We start from the raw sequence: 13,174 nt of genomic DNA on the forward strand, positions 1-13,174 counted from the left end.
TACAGTCCTCCGCTCTACCAACTGAGCTATCGAAGGAGGATGCATGTTGACAGCTCCATGACTTGTGTATTCTTCTACCAAAGCCTAAAACTGGGAAAAGGAAACATTTTAAATGAATTATTGTCTCCCTTATTTTGCCGGCTCCTTACCACTGGCAGAGTGCATTGTCCTCGGCTAAGTGTCCGGGCCGTAGCACGCCCCCTCCCCACCCCAATCAATTGAAGTGTGAATGGTGTGAAATTGTGATCCAAACACCCTAGTGGATTTTGTTGTGGCCGTGGCACCTTTTCTTTCTTTTTCCAAAAATCTTCGAAGCACTCTGGCTGCCACAGTGTTGCTGTGACCCGGATTCGAACCGGGGTTGCTGCGGCCACAACGCAGAGTACTCACCACTATACGATCACAGCTTGAAAGGGCACATGTACCCAGCTTTAGATATGTGCTCGGTCTCTGCAGTTATGTCAGTGAACACGGTGTGAGGTTGGAAGAAGGGTGTGCGGAGGTGTGCCGCCCCTGTCGTCAGGTAAGGGCATTTGCCTCGAATGAGATATGAGGAAGGAAGAGAATGAATAAAAGAGGTCCCATGAAAGACAAACATAAGCATGAGCCGGGGGCAGCTTTGGAAACATTACGGAAGACGGCCTATCCTGCGGCACCTTTGAAGTGTACATTTCCGGGCGTACACAGAGGCAAATGAAAACAGCAAGTAAATAAATAAATGACAGAGAAGAAGAAACATGTACACTACCATGGTTGTGACTGGGAGAATATTAAAGACTAGGATTTTTTGAGCTAGCCAGGAGTTGAACCTAGAATCTTCTGATCCGTACTCAGACGCGTTATCCATTGCGCCACTAGCCCTCTTTGATGGTCACGTGTGGAAACACACGTGATGCAACGACTCAGATGTCCCATCCACAGTAGATGGCAGTGGCCAAAGCCATAGCCGAGTACAGTGATGAAATAGAGTCCCGCTCTGGGCAGATGAAAAACAATGGCAGTCCTTCGAGCCGGAGTTGAACCAGCGACCTAAGGATACCTGTTTTACTGGTTCTACAGTCCTCCGCTCTACCAACTGAGCTATCGAAGGAGGATGCATGTTGACAGCTCCATGACTTGTGTATTCTTCTACCAAAGCCTAAAACTGGGAAAAGGAAACATTTTAAATGAATTATTGTCTCCCTTATTTTGCCGGCTCCTTACCACTGGCAGAGTGCATTGTCCTCGGCTAAGTGTCCGGGCCGTAGCACGCCCCCTCCCCACCCCAATCAATTGAAGTGTGAATGGTGTGAAATTGTGATCCAAACACCCTAGTGGATTTTGTTGTGGCCGTGGCACCTTTTCTTTCTTTTTCCAAAAATCTTCGAAGCACTCTGGCTGCCACAGTGTTGCTGTGACCCGGATTCGAACCTGGGTTGCTGCGGCCACAACGCAGAGTACTCACCACTATACGATCACAGCTTGAAAGGGCACATGTACCCAGCTTTAGATATGTGCTCGGTCTCTGCAGTTATGTCAGTGAACACGGTGTGAGGTTGGAAGAAGAGTGTGCGGAGGTGTGCCGCCCCTGTCGTCAGGTAAGGGCATTTGCCTCGAATGAGATATGAGGAAGGAAGAGAATGAATAAAAGAGGTCCCATGAAAGACAAACATAAGCATGAGCCGGGGGCAGCTTTGGAAACATTACGGAAGACGGCCTATCCTGCGGCACCTTTGAAGTGTACATTTCCGGGCGTACACAGAGGCAAATGAAAACAGCAAGTAAATAAATAAATGACAGAGAAGAAGAAACATGTACACTACCATGGTTGTGACTGGGAGAATATTAAAGACTAGGATTTTTTGAGCTAGCCAGGAGTTGAACCTAGAATCTTCTGATCCGTACTCAGACGCGTTATCCATTGCGCCACTAGCCCTCTTTGATGGTCACGTGTGGAAACACACGTGATGCAACGACTCAGATGTCCCATCCACAGTAGATGGCAGTGGCCAAAGCCATAGCCGAGTACAGTGATGAAATAGAGTCCCGCTCTGGGCAGATGAAAAACAATGGCAGTCCTTCGAGCCGGAGTTGAACCAGCGACCTAAGGATACCTGTTTTACTGGTTCTACAGTCCTCCGCTCTACCAACTGAGCTATCGAAGGAGGATGCATGTTGACAGCTCCATGACTTGTGTATTCTTCTACCAAAGCCTAAAACTGGGAAAAGGAAACATTTTAAATGAATTATTGTCTCCCTTATTTTGCCGGCTCCTTACCACTGGCAGAGTGCATTGTCCTCGGCTAAGTGTCCGGGCCGTAGCACGCCCCCTCCCCACCCCAATCAATTGAAGTGTGAATGGTGTGAAATTGTGATCCAAACACCCTAGTGGATTTTGTTGTGGCCGTGGCACCTTTTCTTTCTTTTTCCAAAAATCTTCGAAGCACTCTGGCTGCCACAGTGTTGCTGTGACCCGGATTCGAACCGGGGTTGCTGCGGCCACAACGCAGAGTACTCACCACTATACGATCACAGCTTGAAAGGGCACATGTACCCAGCTTTAGATATGTGCTCGGTCTCTGCAGTTATGTCAGTGAACACGGTGTGAGGTTGGAAGAAGGGTGTGCGGAGGTGTGCCGCCCCTGTCGTCAGGTAAGGGCATTTGCCTCGAATGAGATATGAGGAAGGAAGAGAATGAATAAAAGAGGTCCCATGAAAGACAAACATAAGCATGAGCCGGGGGCAGCTTTGGAAACATTACGGAAGACGGCCTATCCTGCGGCACCTTTGAAGTGTACATTTCCGGGCGTACACAGAGGCAAATGAAAACAGCAAGTAAATAAATAAATGACAGAGAAGAAGAAACATGTACACTACCATGGTTGTGACTGGGAGAATATTAAAGACTAGGATTTTTTGAGCTAGCCAGGAGTTGAACCTAGAATCTTCTGATCCGTACTCAGACGCGTTATCCATTGCGCCACTAGCCCTCTTTGATGGTCACGTGTGGAAACACACGTGATGCAACGACTCAGATGTCCCATCCACAGTAGATGGCAGTGGCCAAAGCCATAGCCGAGTACAGTGATGAAATAGAGTCCCGCTCTGGGCAGATGAAAAACAATGGCAGTCCTTCGAGCCGGAGTTGAACCAGCGACCTAAGGATACCTGTTTTACTGGTTCTACAGTCCTCCGCTCTACCAACTGAGCTATCGAAGGAGGATGCATGTTGACAGCTCCATGACTTGTGTATTCTTCTACCAAAGCCTAAAACTGGGAAAAGGAAACATTTTAAATGAATTATTGTCTCCCTTATTTTGCCGGCTCCTTACCACTGGCAGAGTGCATTGTCCTCGGCTAAGTGTCCGGGCCGTAGCACGCCCCCTCCCCACCCCAATCAATTGAAGTGTGAATGGTGTGAAATTGTGATCCAAACACCCTAGTGGATTTTGTTGTGGCCGTGGCACCTTTTCTTTCTTTTTCCAAAAATCTTCGAAGCACTCTGGCTGCCACAGTGTTGCTGTGACCCGGATTCGAACCGGGGTTGCTGCTGCCACAACGCAGAGTACTCACCACTATACGATCACAGCTTGAAAGGGCACATGTACCCAGCTTTAGATATGTGCTCGGTCTCTGCAGTTATGTCAGTGAACACGGTGTGAGGTTGGAAGAAGGGTGTGCGGAGGTGTGCCGCCCCTGTCGTCAGGTAAGGGCATTTGCCTCGAATGAGATATGAGGAAGGAAGAGAATGAATAAAAGAGGTCCCATGAAAGACAAACATAAGCATGAGCCGGGGGCAGCTTTGGAAACATTACGGAAGACGGCCTATCCTGCGGCACCTTTGAAGTGTACATTTCCGGGCGTACACAGAGGCAAATGAAAACAGCAAGTAAATAAATAAATGACAGAGAAGAAGAAACATGTACACTACCATGGTTGTGACTGGGAGAATATTAAAGACTAGGATTTTTTGAGCTAGCCAGGAGTTGAACCTAGAATCTTCTGATCCGTACTCAGACGCGTTATCCATTGCACCACTAGCCCTCTTTGATGGTCACGTGTGGAAACACACGTGATGCAACGACTCAGATGTCCCATCCACAGTAGATGGCAGTGGCCAAAGCCATAGCCGAGTACAGTGATGAAATAGAGTCCCGCTCTGGGCAGATGAAAAACAATGGCAGTCCTTCGAGCCGGAGTTGAACCAGCGACCTAAGGATACCTGTTTTACTGGTTCTACAGTCCTCCGCTCTACCAACTGAGCTATCGAAGGAGGATGCATGTTGACAGCTCCATGACTTGTGTATTCTTCTACCAAAGCCTAAAACTGGGAAAAGGAAACATTTTAAATGAATTATTGTCTCCCTTATTTTGCCGGCTCCTTACCACTGGCAGAGTGCATTGTCCTCGGCTAAGTGCCCGGGCCGTAGCACGCCCCCTCCCCACCCCAATCAATTGAAGTGTGAATGGTGTGAAATTGTGATCCAAACACCCTAGTGGATTTTGTTGTGGCCGTGGCACCTTTTCTTTCTTTTTCCAAAAATCTTCGAAGCACTCTGGCTGCCACAGTGTTGCTGTGACCCGGATTCGAACCGGGGTTGCTGCGGCCACAACGCAGAGTACTCACCACTATACGATCACAGCTTGAAAGGGCACATGTACCCAGCTTTAGATATGTGCTCGGTCTCTGCAGTTATGTCAGTGAACACCCTGTGAGGTTGGAAGAAGAGTGTGCGGAGGTGTGCCGCCCCTGTCGTCAGGTAAGGGCATTTGCCTCGAATGAGATATGAGGAAGGAAGAGAATGAATAAAAGAGGTCCCATGAAAGACAAACATAAGCATGAGCCGGGGGCAGCTTTGGAAACATTACGGAAGACGGCCTATCCTGCGGCACCTTTGAAGTGTACATTTCCGGGCGTACACAGAGGCAAATGAAAACAGCAAGTAAATAAATAAATGACAGAGAAGAAGAAACATGTACACTACCATGGTTGTGACTGGGAGAATATTAAAGACTAGGATTTTTTGAGCTAGCCAGGAGTTGAACCTAGAATCTTCAGATCCGTACTCAGACGCGTTATCCATTGCGCCACTAGCCCTCTTTGATGGTCACGTGTGGAAACACACGTGATGCAACGACTCAGATGTCCCATCCACAGTAGATGGCAGTGGACAAAGCCATAGCCGAGTACAGTGATGAAATAGAGTCCCGCTCTGGGCAGATGAAAAACAATGGCAGTCCTTCGAGCCGGAGTTGAACCAGCGACCTAAGGATACCTGTTTTACTGGTTCTACAGTCCTCCGCTCTACCAACTGAGCTATCGAAGGAGGATGCATGTTGACAGCTCCATGACTTGTGTATTCTTCTACCAAAGCCTAAAACTGGGAAAAGGAAACATTTTAAATGAATTATTGTCTCCCTTATTTTGCCGGCTCCTTACCACTGGCAGAGTGCATTGTCCTCGGCTAAGTGTCCGGGCCGTAGCACGCCCCCTCCCCACCCCAATCAATTGAAGTGTGAATGGTGTGAAATTGTGATCCAAACACCCTAGTGGATTTTGTTGTGGCCGTGGCACCTTTTCTTTCTTTTTCCAAAAATCTTCGAAGCACTCTGGCTGCCACAGTGTTGCTGTGACCCGGATTCGAACCGGGGTTGCTGCGGCCACAACGCAGAGTACTCACCACTATACGATCACAGCTTGAAAGGGCACATGTACCCAGCTTTAGATATGTGCTCGGTCTCTGCAGTTATGTCAGTGAACACGGTGTGAGGTTGGAAGAAGGGTGTGCGGAGGTGTGCCGCCCCTGTCGTCAGGTAAGGGCATTTGCCTCGAATGAGATATGAGGAAGGAAGAGAATGAATAAAAGAGGTCCCATGAAAGACAAACATAAGCATGAGCCGGGGGCAGCTTTGGAAACATTACGGAAGACGGCCTATCCTGCGGCACCTTTGAAGTGTACATTTCCGGGCGTACACAGAGGCAAATGAAAACAGCAAGTAAATAAATAAATGACAGAGAAGAAGAAACATGTACACTACCATGGTTGTGACTGGGAGAATATTAAAGACTAGGATTTTTTGAGCTAGCCAGGAGTTGAACCTAGAATCTTCTGATCCGTACTCAGACGCGTTATCCATTGCGCCACTAGCCCTCTTTGATGGTCACGTGTGGAAACACACGTGATGCAACGACTCAGATGTCCCATCCACAGTAGATGGCAGTGGCCAAAGCCATAGCCGAGTACAGTGATGAAATAGAGTCCCGCTCTGGGCAGATGAAAAACAATGGCAGTCCTTCGAGCCGGAGTTGAACCAGCGACCTAAGGATACCTGTTTTACTGGTTCTACAGTCCTCCGCTCTACCAACTGAGCTATCGAAGGAGGATGCATGTTGACAGCTCCATGACTTGTGTATTCTTCTACCAAAGCCTAAAACTGGGAAAAGGAAACATTTTAAATGAATTATTGTCTCCCTTATTTTGCCGGCTCCTTACCACTGGCAGAGTGCATTGTCCTCGGCTAAGTGTCCGGGCCGTAGCACGCCCCCTCCCCACCCCAATCAATTGAAGTGTGAATGGTGTGAAATTGTGATCCAAACACCCTAGTGGATTTTGTTGTGGCCGTGGCACCTTTTCTTTCTTTTTCCAAAAATCTTCGAAGCACTCTGGCTGCCACAGTGTTGCTGTGACCCGGATTCGAACCGGGGTTGCTGCGGCCACAACGCAGAGTACTCACCACTATACGATCACAGCTTGAAAGGGCACATGTACCCAGCTTTAGATATGTGCTCGGTCTCTGCAGTTATGTCAGTGAACACGGTGTGAGGTTGGAAGAAGAGTGTGCGGAGGTGTGCCGCCCCTGTCGTCAGGTAAGGGCATTTGCCTCGAATGAGATATGAGGAAGGAAGAGAATGAATAAAAGAGGTCCCATGAAAGACAAACATAAGCATGAGCCGGGGGCAGCTTTGGAAACATTACGGAAGACGGCCTATCCTGCGGCACCTTTGAAGTGTACATTTCCGGGCGTACACAGAGGCAAATGAAAACAGCAAGTAAATAAATAAATGACAGAGAAGAAGAAACATGTACACTACCATGGTTGTGACTGGGAGAATATTAAAGACTAGGATTTTTTGAGCTAGCCAGGAGTTGAACCTAGAATCTTCTGATCCGTACTCAGACGCGTTATCCATTGCGCCACTAGCCCTCTTTGATGGTCACGTGTGGAAACACACGTGATGCAACGACTCAGATGTCCCATCCACAGTAGATGGCAGTGGCCAAAGCCATAGCCGAGTACAGTGATGAAATAGAGTCCCGCTCTGGGCAGATGAAAAACAATGGCAGTCCTTCGAGCCGGAGTTGAACCAGCGACCTAAGGATACCTGTTTTACTGGTTCTACAGTCCTCCGCTCTACCAACTGAGCTATCGAAGGAGGATGCATGTTGACAGCTCCATGACTTGTGTATTCTTCTACCAAAGCCTAAAACTGGGAAAAGGAAACATTTTAAATGAATTATTGTCTCCCTTATTTTGCCGGCTCCTTACCACTGGCAGAGTGCATTGTCCTCGGCTAAGTGTCCGGGCCGTAGCACGCCCCCTCCCCACCCCAATCAATTGAAGTGTGAATGGTGTGAAATTGTGATCCAAACACCCTAGTGGATTTTGTTGTGGCCGTGGCACCTTTTCTTTCTTTTTCCAAAAATCTTCGAAGCACTCTGGCTGCCACAGTGTTGCTGTGACCCGGATTCGAACCGGGGTTGCTGCGGCCACAACGCAGAGTACTCACCACTATACGATCACAGCTTGAAAGGGCACATGTACCCAGCTTTAGATATGTGCTCGGTCTCTGCAGTTATGTCAGTGAACACGGTGTGAGGTTGGAAGAAGAGTGTGCGGAGGTGTGCCGCCCCTGTCGTCAGGTAAGGGCATTTGCCTCGAATGAGATATGAGGAAGGAAGAGAATGAATAAAAGAGGTCCCATGAAAGACAAACATAAGCATGAGCCGGGGGCAGCTTTGGAAACATTACGGAAGACGGCCTATCCTGCGGCACCTTTGAAGTGTACATTTCCGGGCGTACACAGAGGCAAATGAAAACAGCAAGTAAATAAATAAATGACAGAGAAGAAGAAACATGTACACTACCATGGTTGTGACTGGGAGAATATTAAAGACTAGGATTTTTTGAGCTAGCCAGGAGTTGAACCTAGAATCTTCTGATCCGTACTCAGACGCGTTATCCATTGCGCCACTAGCCCTCTTTGATGGTCACGTGTGGAAACACATGTGATGCAACGACTCAGATGTCCCATCCACAGTAGATGGCAGTGGCCAAAGCCATAGCCGAGTACAGTGATGAAATAGAGTCCCGCTCTGGGCAGATGAAAAACAATGGCAGTCCTTCGAGCCGGAGTTGAACCAGCGACCTAAGGATACCTGTTTTACTGGTTCTACAGTCCTCCGCTCTACCAACTGAGCTATCGAAGGAGGATGCATGTTGACAGCTCCATGACTTGTGTATTCTTCTACCAAAGCCTAAAACTGGGAAAAGGAAACATTTTAAATGAATTATTGTCTCCCTTATTTTGCCGGCTCCTTACCACTGGCAGAGTGCATTGTCCTCGGCTAAGTGTCCGGGCCGTAGCACGCCCCCTCCCCACCCCAATCAATTGAAGTGTGAATGGTGTGAAATTGTGATCCAAACACCCTAGTGGATTTTGTTGTGGCCGTGGCACCTTTTCTTTCTTTTTCCAAAAATCTTCGAAGCACTCTGGCTGCCACAGTGTTGCTGTGATCCGGATTCGAACCGGGGTTGCTGCGGCCACAACGCAGAGTACTCACCACTATACGATCACAGCTTGAAAGGGCACATGTACCCAGCTTTAGATATGTGCTCGGTCTCTGCAGTTATGTCAGTGAACACGGTGTGAGGTTGGAAGAAGGGTGTGCGGAGGTGTGCCGCCCCTGTCGTCAGGTAAGGGCATTTGCCTCGAATGAGATATGAGGAAGGAAGAGAATGAATAAAAGAGGTCCCATGAAAGACAAACATAAGCATGAGCCGGGGGCAGCTTTGGAAACATTACGGAAGACGGCCTATCCTGCGGCACCTTTGAAGTGTACATTTCCGGGCGTACACAGAGGCAAATGAAAACAGCAAGTAAATAAATAAATGACAGAGAAGAAGAAACATGTACACTACCATGGTTGTGACTGGGAGAATATTAAAGACTAGGATTTTTTGAGCTAGCCAGGAGTTGAACCTAGAATCTTCTGATCCGTACTCAGACGCGTTATCCATTGCGCCACTAGCCCTCTTTGATGGTCACGTGTGGAAACACACGTGATGCAACGACTCAGATGTCCCATCCACAGTAGATGGCAGTGGCCAAAGCCATAGCCGAGTACAGTGATGAAATAGAGTCCCGCTCTGGGCAGATGAAAAACAATGGCAGTCCTTCGAGCCGGAGTTGAACCAGCGACCTAAGGATACCTGTTTTACTGGTTCTACAGTCCTCCGCTCTACCAACTGAGCTATCGAAGGAGGATGCATGTTGACAGCTCCATGACTTGTGTATTCTTCTACCAAAGCCTAAAACTGGGAAAAGGAAACATTTTAAATGAATTATTGTCTCCCTTATTTTGCCGGCTCCTTACCACTGGCAGAGTGCATTGTCCTCGGCTAAGTGTCCGGGCCGTAGCACGCCCCCTCCCCACCCCAATCAATTGAAGTGTGAATGGTGTGAAATTGTGATCCAAACACCCTAGTGGATTTTGTTGTGGCCGTGGCACCTTTTCTTTCTTTTTCCAAAAATCTTCGAAGCACTCTGGCTGCCACAGTGTTGCTGTGACCCGGATTCGAACCGGGGTTGCTGCGGCCACAACGCAGAGTACTCACCACTATACGATCACAGCTTGAAAGGGCACATGTACCCAGCTTTAGATATGTGCTCGGTCTCTGCAGTTATGTCAGTGAACACGGTGTGAGGTTGGAAGAAGAGTGTGCGGAGGTGTGCCGCCCCTGTCGTCAGGTAAGGGCATTTGCCTCGAATGAGATATGAGGAAGGAAGAGAATGAATAAAAGAGGTCCCATGAAAGACAAACATAAGCATGAGCCGGGGGCAGCTTTGGAAACATTACGGAAGACGGCCTATCCTGCGGCACCTTTGAAGTGTACATTTCCGGGCGTACACAGAGGCAAATGAAAACAGCAAGTAAATAAATAAATGACAGAGAAGAAGAAACATGTACACTACCATGGTTGTGACTGGGAGAATATTAAAGACTAGGATTTTTTGAGCTAGCCAGGAGTTGAACCTAGAATCTTCTGATCCGTACTCAGACGCGTTATCCATTGCGCCACTAGCCCTCTTTGATGGTCACGTGTGGAAACACACGTGATGCAACGACTCAGATGTCCCATCCACAGTAGATGGCAGTGGCCAAAGCCATAGCCGAGTACAGTGATGAAATAGAGTCCCGCTCTGGGCAGATGAAAAACAATGGCAGTCCTTCGAGCCGGAGTTGAACCAGCGACCTAAGGATACCTGTTTTACTGGTTCTACAGTCCTCCGCTCTACCAACTGAGCTATCGAAGGAGGATGCATGTTGACAGCTCCATGACTTGTGTATTCTTCTACCAAAGCCTAAAACTGGGAAAAGGAAACATTTTAAATGAATTATTGTCTCCCTTATTTTGCCGGCTCCTTACCACTGGCAGAGTGCATTGTCCTCGGCTAAGTGTCCGGGCCGTAGCACGCCCCCTCCCCACCCCAATCAATTGAAGTGTGAATGGTGTGAAATTGTGATCCAAACACCCTAGTGGATTTTGTTGTGGCCCTGGCACCTTTTCTTTCTTTTTCCAAAAATCTTCGAAGCACTCTGGCTGCCACAGTGTTGCTGTGACCCGGATTCGAACCGGGGTTGCTGCGGCCACAACGCAGAGTACTCACCACTATACGATCACAGCTTGAAAGGGCACATGTACCCAGCTTTAGATATGTGCTCGGTCTCTGCAGTTATGTCAGTGAACACGGTGTGAGGTTGGAAGAAGAGTGTGCGGAGGTGTGCCGCCCCTGTCGTCAGGTAAGGGCATTTGCCTCGAATGAGATATGAGGAAGGAAGAGAATGAATAAAAGAGGTCCCATGAAAGACAAACATAAGCATGAGCCGGGGGCAGCTTTGGAAACATTACGGAAGACGGCCTATCCTGCGGCACCTTTGAAGTGTACATTTCCGGGCGTACACAGAGGCAAATGAAAACAGCAAGTAAATAAATAAATGACAGAGAAGAAGAAACATGTACACTACCATGGTTGTGACTGGGAGAATATTAAAGACTAGGATTTTTTGAGCTAGCCAGGAGTTGAACCTAGAATCTTCTGATCCGTACTCAGACGCGTTATCCATTGCGCCACTAGCCCTCTTTGATGGTCACGTGTGGAAACACATGTGATGCAACGACTCAGATGTCCCATCCACAGTAGATGGCAGTGGCCAAAGCCATAGCCGAGTACAGTGATGAAATAGAGTCCCGCTCTGGGCAGATGAAAAACAATGGCAGTCCTTCGAGCCGGAGTTGAACCAGCGACCTAAGGATACCTGTTTTACTGGTTCTACAGTCCTCCGCTCTACCAACTGAGCTATCGAAGGAGGATGCATGTTGACAGCTCCATGACTTGTGTATTCTTCTACCAAAGCCTAAAACTGGGAAAAGGAAACATTTTAAATGAATTATTGTCTCCCTTATTTTGCCGGCTCCTTACCACTGGCAGAGTGCATTGTCCTCGGCTAAGTGTCCGGGCCGTAGCACGCCCCCTCCCCACCCCAATCAATTGAAGTGTGAATGGTGTGAAATTGTGATCCAAACACCCTAGTGGATTTTGTTGTGGCCGTGGCACCTTTTCTTTCTTTTTCCAAAAATCTTCGAAGCACTCTGGCTGCCACAGTGTTGCTGTGACCCGGATTCGAACCGGGGTTGCTGCGGCCACAACGCAGAGTACTCACCACTATACGATCACAGCTTGAAAGGGCACATGTACCCAGCTTTAGATATGTGCTCGGTCTCTGCAGTTATGTCAGTGAACACGGTGTGAGGTTGGAAGAAGGGTGTGCGGAGGTGTGCCGCCCCTGTCGTCAGGTAAGGGCATTTGCCTCGAATGAGATATGAGGAAGGAAGAGAATGAATAAAAGAGGTCCCATGAAAGACAAACATAAGCATGAGCCGGGGGCAGCTTTGGAAACATTACGGAAGACGGCCTATCCTGCGGCACCTTTGAAGTGTACATTTCCGGGCGTACACAGAGGCAAATGAAAACAGCAAGTAAATAAATAAATGACAGAGAAGAAGAAACATGTACACTACCATGGTTGTGACTGGGAGAATATTAAAGACTAGGATTTTTTGAGCTAGCCAGGAGTTGAACCTAGAATCTTCTGATCCGTACTCAGACGCGTTATCCATTGCGCCACTAGCCCTCTTTGATGGTCACGTGTGGAAACACACGTGATGCAACGACTCAGATGTCCCATCCACAGTAGATGGCAGTGGCCAAAGCCATAGCCGAGTACAGTGATGAAATAGAGTCCCGCTCTGGGCAGATGAAAAACAATGGCAGTCCTTCGAGCCGGAGTTGAACCAGCGACCTAAGGATACCTGTTTTACTGGTTCTACAGTCCTCCGCTCTACCAACTGAGCTATCGAAGGAGGATGCATGTTGACAGCTCCATGACTTGTGTATTCTTCTACCAAAGCCTAAAACTGGGAAAAGGAAACATTTTAAATGAATTATTGTCTCCCTTATTTTGCCGGCTCCTTACCACTGGCAGAGTGCATTGTCCTCGGCTAAGTGTCCGGGCCGTAGCACGCCCCCTCCCCACCCCAATCAATTGAAGTGTGAATGGTGTGAAATTGTGATCCAAACACCCTAGTGGATTTTGTTGTGGCCGTGGCACCTTTTCTTTCTTTTTCCAAAAATCTTCGAAGCACTCTGGCTGCCACAGTGTTGCTGTGACCCGGATTCGAACCGGGGTTGCTGCGGCCACAACGCAGAGTACTCACCACTATACGATCACAGCTTGAAAGGGCACATGTACCCAGCTTTAGATATGTGCTCGGTCTCTGCAGTTATGTCAGTGAACACGGTGTGAGGTTGGAAGAAGGGTGTGCGGAGGTGTGCCGCCCCTGTCGTCAGGTA

General features: G+C 48.4%; 32 non-coding genes across 32 annotated transcripts; all 32 read right to left on the reverse strand.

Annotated features, from left to right (window-relative positions):
• Window positions 1–335: 335 nt before the first annotated feature.
• On the reverse strand, window positions 336–407 carry trnah-gug (transfer RNA histidin (anticodon GUG)). The gene has a single exon. It is a non-coding gene; the product is annotated as a tRNA-His (tRNA).
• Window positions 408–788: 381 nt separating this feature from the next.
• trnar-acg (transfer RNA arginine (anticodon ACG)) lies at window positions 789–861 on the reverse strand. The gene has a single exon. It is a non-coding gene; the product is annotated as a tRNA-Arg (tRNA).
• A 140-nt stretch (window positions 862–1,001) lies between these two features.
• trnay-gua (transfer RNA tyrosine (anticodon GUA)) lies at window positions 1,002–1,090 on the reverse strand. The gene is given in 2 exon segments: window positions 1,002–1,037; window positions 1,054–1,090. It is a non-coding gene; the product is annotated as a tRNA-Tyr (tRNA).
• A 752-nt stretch (window positions 1,091–1,842) lies between these two features.
• On the reverse strand, window positions 1,843–1,915 carry trnar-acg (transfer RNA arginine (anticodon ACG)). The gene has a single exon. It is a non-coding gene; the product is annotated as a tRNA-Arg (tRNA).
• Window positions 1,916–2,055: 140 nt separating this feature from the next.
• On the reverse strand, window positions 2,056–2,144 carry trnay-gua (transfer RNA tyrosine (anticodon GUA)). Its single transcript is given in 2 exon segments — window positions 2,056–2,091; window positions 2,108–2,144. It is a non-coding gene; the product is annotated as a tRNA-Tyr (tRNA).
• A 299-nt stretch (window positions 2,145–2,443) lies between these two features.
• Window positions 2,444–2,515, reverse strand: trnah-gug (transfer RNA histidin (anticodon GUG)). The gene has a single exon. It is a non-coding gene; the product is annotated as a tRNA-His (tRNA).
• A 381-nt stretch (window positions 2,516–2,896) lies between these two features.
• trnar-acg (transfer RNA arginine (anticodon ACG)) lies at window positions 2,897–2,969 on the reverse strand. Its single transcript has one exon. It is a non-coding gene; the product is annotated as a tRNA-Arg (tRNA).
• Window positions 2,970–3,109: 140 nt separating this feature from the next.
• Window positions 3,110–3,198, reverse strand: trnay-gua (transfer RNA tyrosine (anticodon GUA)). Its single transcript is given in 2 exon segments — window positions 3,110–3,145; window positions 3,162–3,198. It is a non-coding gene; the product is annotated as a tRNA-Tyr (tRNA).
• A 965-nt stretch (window positions 3,199–4,163) lies between these two features.
• On the reverse strand, window positions 4,164–4,252 carry trnay-gua (transfer RNA tyrosine (anticodon GUA)). Its single transcript is given in 2 exon segments — window positions 4,164–4,199; window positions 4,216–4,252. It is a non-coding gene; the product is annotated as a tRNA-Tyr (tRNA).
• A 299-nt stretch (window positions 4,253–4,551) lies between these two features.
• Window positions 4,552–4,623, reverse strand: trnah-gug (transfer RNA histidin (anticodon GUG)). Its single transcript has one exon. It is a non-coding gene; the product is annotated as a tRNA-His (tRNA).
• Window positions 4,624–5,217: 594 nt separating this feature from the next.
• trnay-gua (transfer RNA tyrosine (anticodon GUA)) lies at window positions 5,218–5,306 on the reverse strand. The gene is given in 2 exon segments: window positions 5,218–5,253; window positions 5,270–5,306. It is a non-coding gene; the product is annotated as a tRNA-Tyr (tRNA).
• Window positions 5,307–5,605: 299 nt separating this feature from the next.
• Window positions 5,606–5,677, reverse strand: trnah-gug (transfer RNA histidin (anticodon GUG)). Its single transcript has one exon. It is a non-coding gene; the product is annotated as a tRNA-His (tRNA).
• Window positions 5,678–6,058: 381 nt separating this feature from the next.
• Window positions 6,059–6,131, reverse strand: trnar-acg (transfer RNA arginine (anticodon ACG)). The gene has a single exon. It is a non-coding gene; the product is annotated as a tRNA-Arg (tRNA).
• A 140-nt stretch (window positions 6,132–6,271) lies between these two features.
• Window positions 6,272–6,360, reverse strand: trnay-gua (transfer RNA tyrosine (anticodon GUA)). The gene is given in 2 exon segments: window positions 6,272–6,307; window positions 6,324–6,360. It is a non-coding gene; the product is annotated as a tRNA-Tyr (tRNA).
• Window positions 6,361–6,659: 299 nt separating this feature from the next.
• trnah-gug (transfer RNA histidin (anticodon GUG)) lies at window positions 6,660–6,731 on the reverse strand. Its single transcript has one exon. It is a non-coding gene; the product is annotated as a tRNA-His (tRNA).
• A 381-nt stretch (window positions 6,732–7,112) lies between these two features.
• On the reverse strand, window positions 7,113–7,185 carry trnar-acg (transfer RNA arginine (anticodon ACG)). Its single transcript has one exon. It is a non-coding gene; the product is annotated as a tRNA-Arg (tRNA).
• Window positions 7,186–7,325: 140 nt separating this feature from the next.
• trnay-gua (transfer RNA tyrosine (anticodon GUA)) lies at window positions 7,326–7,414 on the reverse strand. The gene is given in 2 exon segments: window positions 7,326–7,361; window positions 7,378–7,414. It is a non-coding gene; the product is annotated as a tRNA-Tyr (tRNA).
• A 299-nt stretch (window positions 7,415–7,713) lies between these two features.
• Window positions 7,714–7,785, reverse strand: trnah-gug (transfer RNA histidin (anticodon GUG)). The gene has a single exon. It is a non-coding gene; the product is annotated as a tRNA-His (tRNA).
• Window positions 7,786–8,166: 381 nt separating this feature from the next.
• Window positions 8,167–8,239, reverse strand: trnar-acg (transfer RNA arginine (anticodon ACG)). Its single transcript has one exon. It is a non-coding gene; the product is annotated as a tRNA-Arg (tRNA).
• Window positions 8,240–8,379: 140 nt separating this feature from the next.
• Window positions 8,380–8,468, reverse strand: trnay-gua (transfer RNA tyrosine (anticodon GUA)). The gene is given in 2 exon segments: window positions 8,380–8,415; window positions 8,432–8,468. It is a non-coding gene; the product is annotated as a tRNA-Tyr (tRNA).
• A 752-nt stretch (window positions 8,469–9,220) lies between these two features.
• Window positions 9,221–9,293, reverse strand: trnar-acg (transfer RNA arginine (anticodon ACG)). Its single transcript has one exon. It is a non-coding gene; the product is annotated as a tRNA-Arg (tRNA).
• Window positions 9,294–9,433: 140 nt separating this feature from the next.
• Window positions 9,434–9,522, reverse strand: trnay-gua (transfer RNA tyrosine (anticodon GUA)). The gene is given in 2 exon segments: window positions 9,434–9,469; window positions 9,486–9,522. It is a non-coding gene; the product is annotated as a tRNA-Tyr (tRNA).
• Window positions 9,523–9,821: 299 nt separating this feature from the next.
• trnah-gug (transfer RNA histidin (anticodon GUG)) lies at window positions 9,822–9,893 on the reverse strand. Its single transcript has one exon. It is a non-coding gene; the product is annotated as a tRNA-His (tRNA).
• A 381-nt stretch (window positions 9,894–10,274) lies between these two features.
• trnar-acg (transfer RNA arginine (anticodon ACG)) lies at window positions 10,275–10,347 on the reverse strand. Its single transcript has one exon. It is a non-coding gene; the product is annotated as a tRNA-Arg (tRNA).
• Window positions 10,348–10,487: 140 nt separating this feature from the next.
• On the reverse strand, window positions 10,488–10,576 carry trnay-gua (transfer RNA tyrosine (anticodon GUA)). Its single transcript is given in 2 exon segments — window positions 10,488–10,523; window positions 10,540–10,576. It is a non-coding gene; the product is annotated as a tRNA-Tyr (tRNA).
• A 299-nt stretch (window positions 10,577–10,875) lies between these two features.
• trnah-gug (transfer RNA histidin (anticodon GUG)) lies at window positions 10,876–10,947 on the reverse strand. The gene has a single exon. It is a non-coding gene; the product is annotated as a tRNA-His (tRNA).
• Window positions 10,948–11,328: 381 nt separating this feature from the next.
• Window positions 11,329–11,401, reverse strand: trnar-acg (transfer RNA arginine (anticodon ACG)). The gene has a single exon. It is a non-coding gene; the product is annotated as a tRNA-Arg (tRNA).
• Window positions 11,402–11,541: 140 nt separating this feature from the next.
• trnay-gua (transfer RNA tyrosine (anticodon GUA)) lies at window positions 11,542–11,630 on the reverse strand. Its single transcript is given in 2 exon segments — window positions 11,542–11,577; window positions 11,594–11,630. It is a non-coding gene; the product is annotated as a tRNA-Tyr (tRNA).
• Window positions 11,631–11,929: 299 nt separating this feature from the next.
• On the reverse strand, window positions 11,930–12,001 carry trnah-gug (transfer RNA histidin (anticodon GUG)). The gene has a single exon. It is a non-coding gene; the product is annotated as a tRNA-His (tRNA).
• A 381-nt stretch (window positions 12,002–12,382) lies between these two features.
• Window positions 12,383–12,455, reverse strand: trnar-acg (transfer RNA arginine (anticodon ACG)). Its single transcript has one exon. It is a non-coding gene; the product is annotated as a tRNA-Arg (tRNA).
• Window positions 12,456–12,595: 140 nt separating this feature from the next.
• Window positions 12,596–12,684, reverse strand: trnay-gua (transfer RNA tyrosine (anticodon GUA)). Its single transcript is given in 2 exon segments — window positions 12,596–12,631; window positions 12,648–12,684. It is a non-coding gene; the product is annotated as a tRNA-Tyr (tRNA).
• Window positions 12,685–12,983: 299 nt separating this feature from the next.
• On the reverse strand, window positions 12,984–13,055 carry trnah-gug (transfer RNA histidin (anticodon GUG)). Its single transcript has one exon. It is a non-coding gene; the product is annotated as a tRNA-His (tRNA).
• Window positions 13,056–13,174: the final 119 nt, after the last annotated feature.

Source organism: Cololabis saira, unplaced genomic scaffold (assembly GCF_033807715.1).
Source record: "Cololabis saira isolate AMF1-May2022 unplaced genomic scaffold, fColSai1.1 scf185, whole genome shotgun sequence".
NCBI lineage: Eukaryota > Metazoa > Chordata > Actinopteri > Beloniformes > Belonidae > Cololabis > Cololabis saira.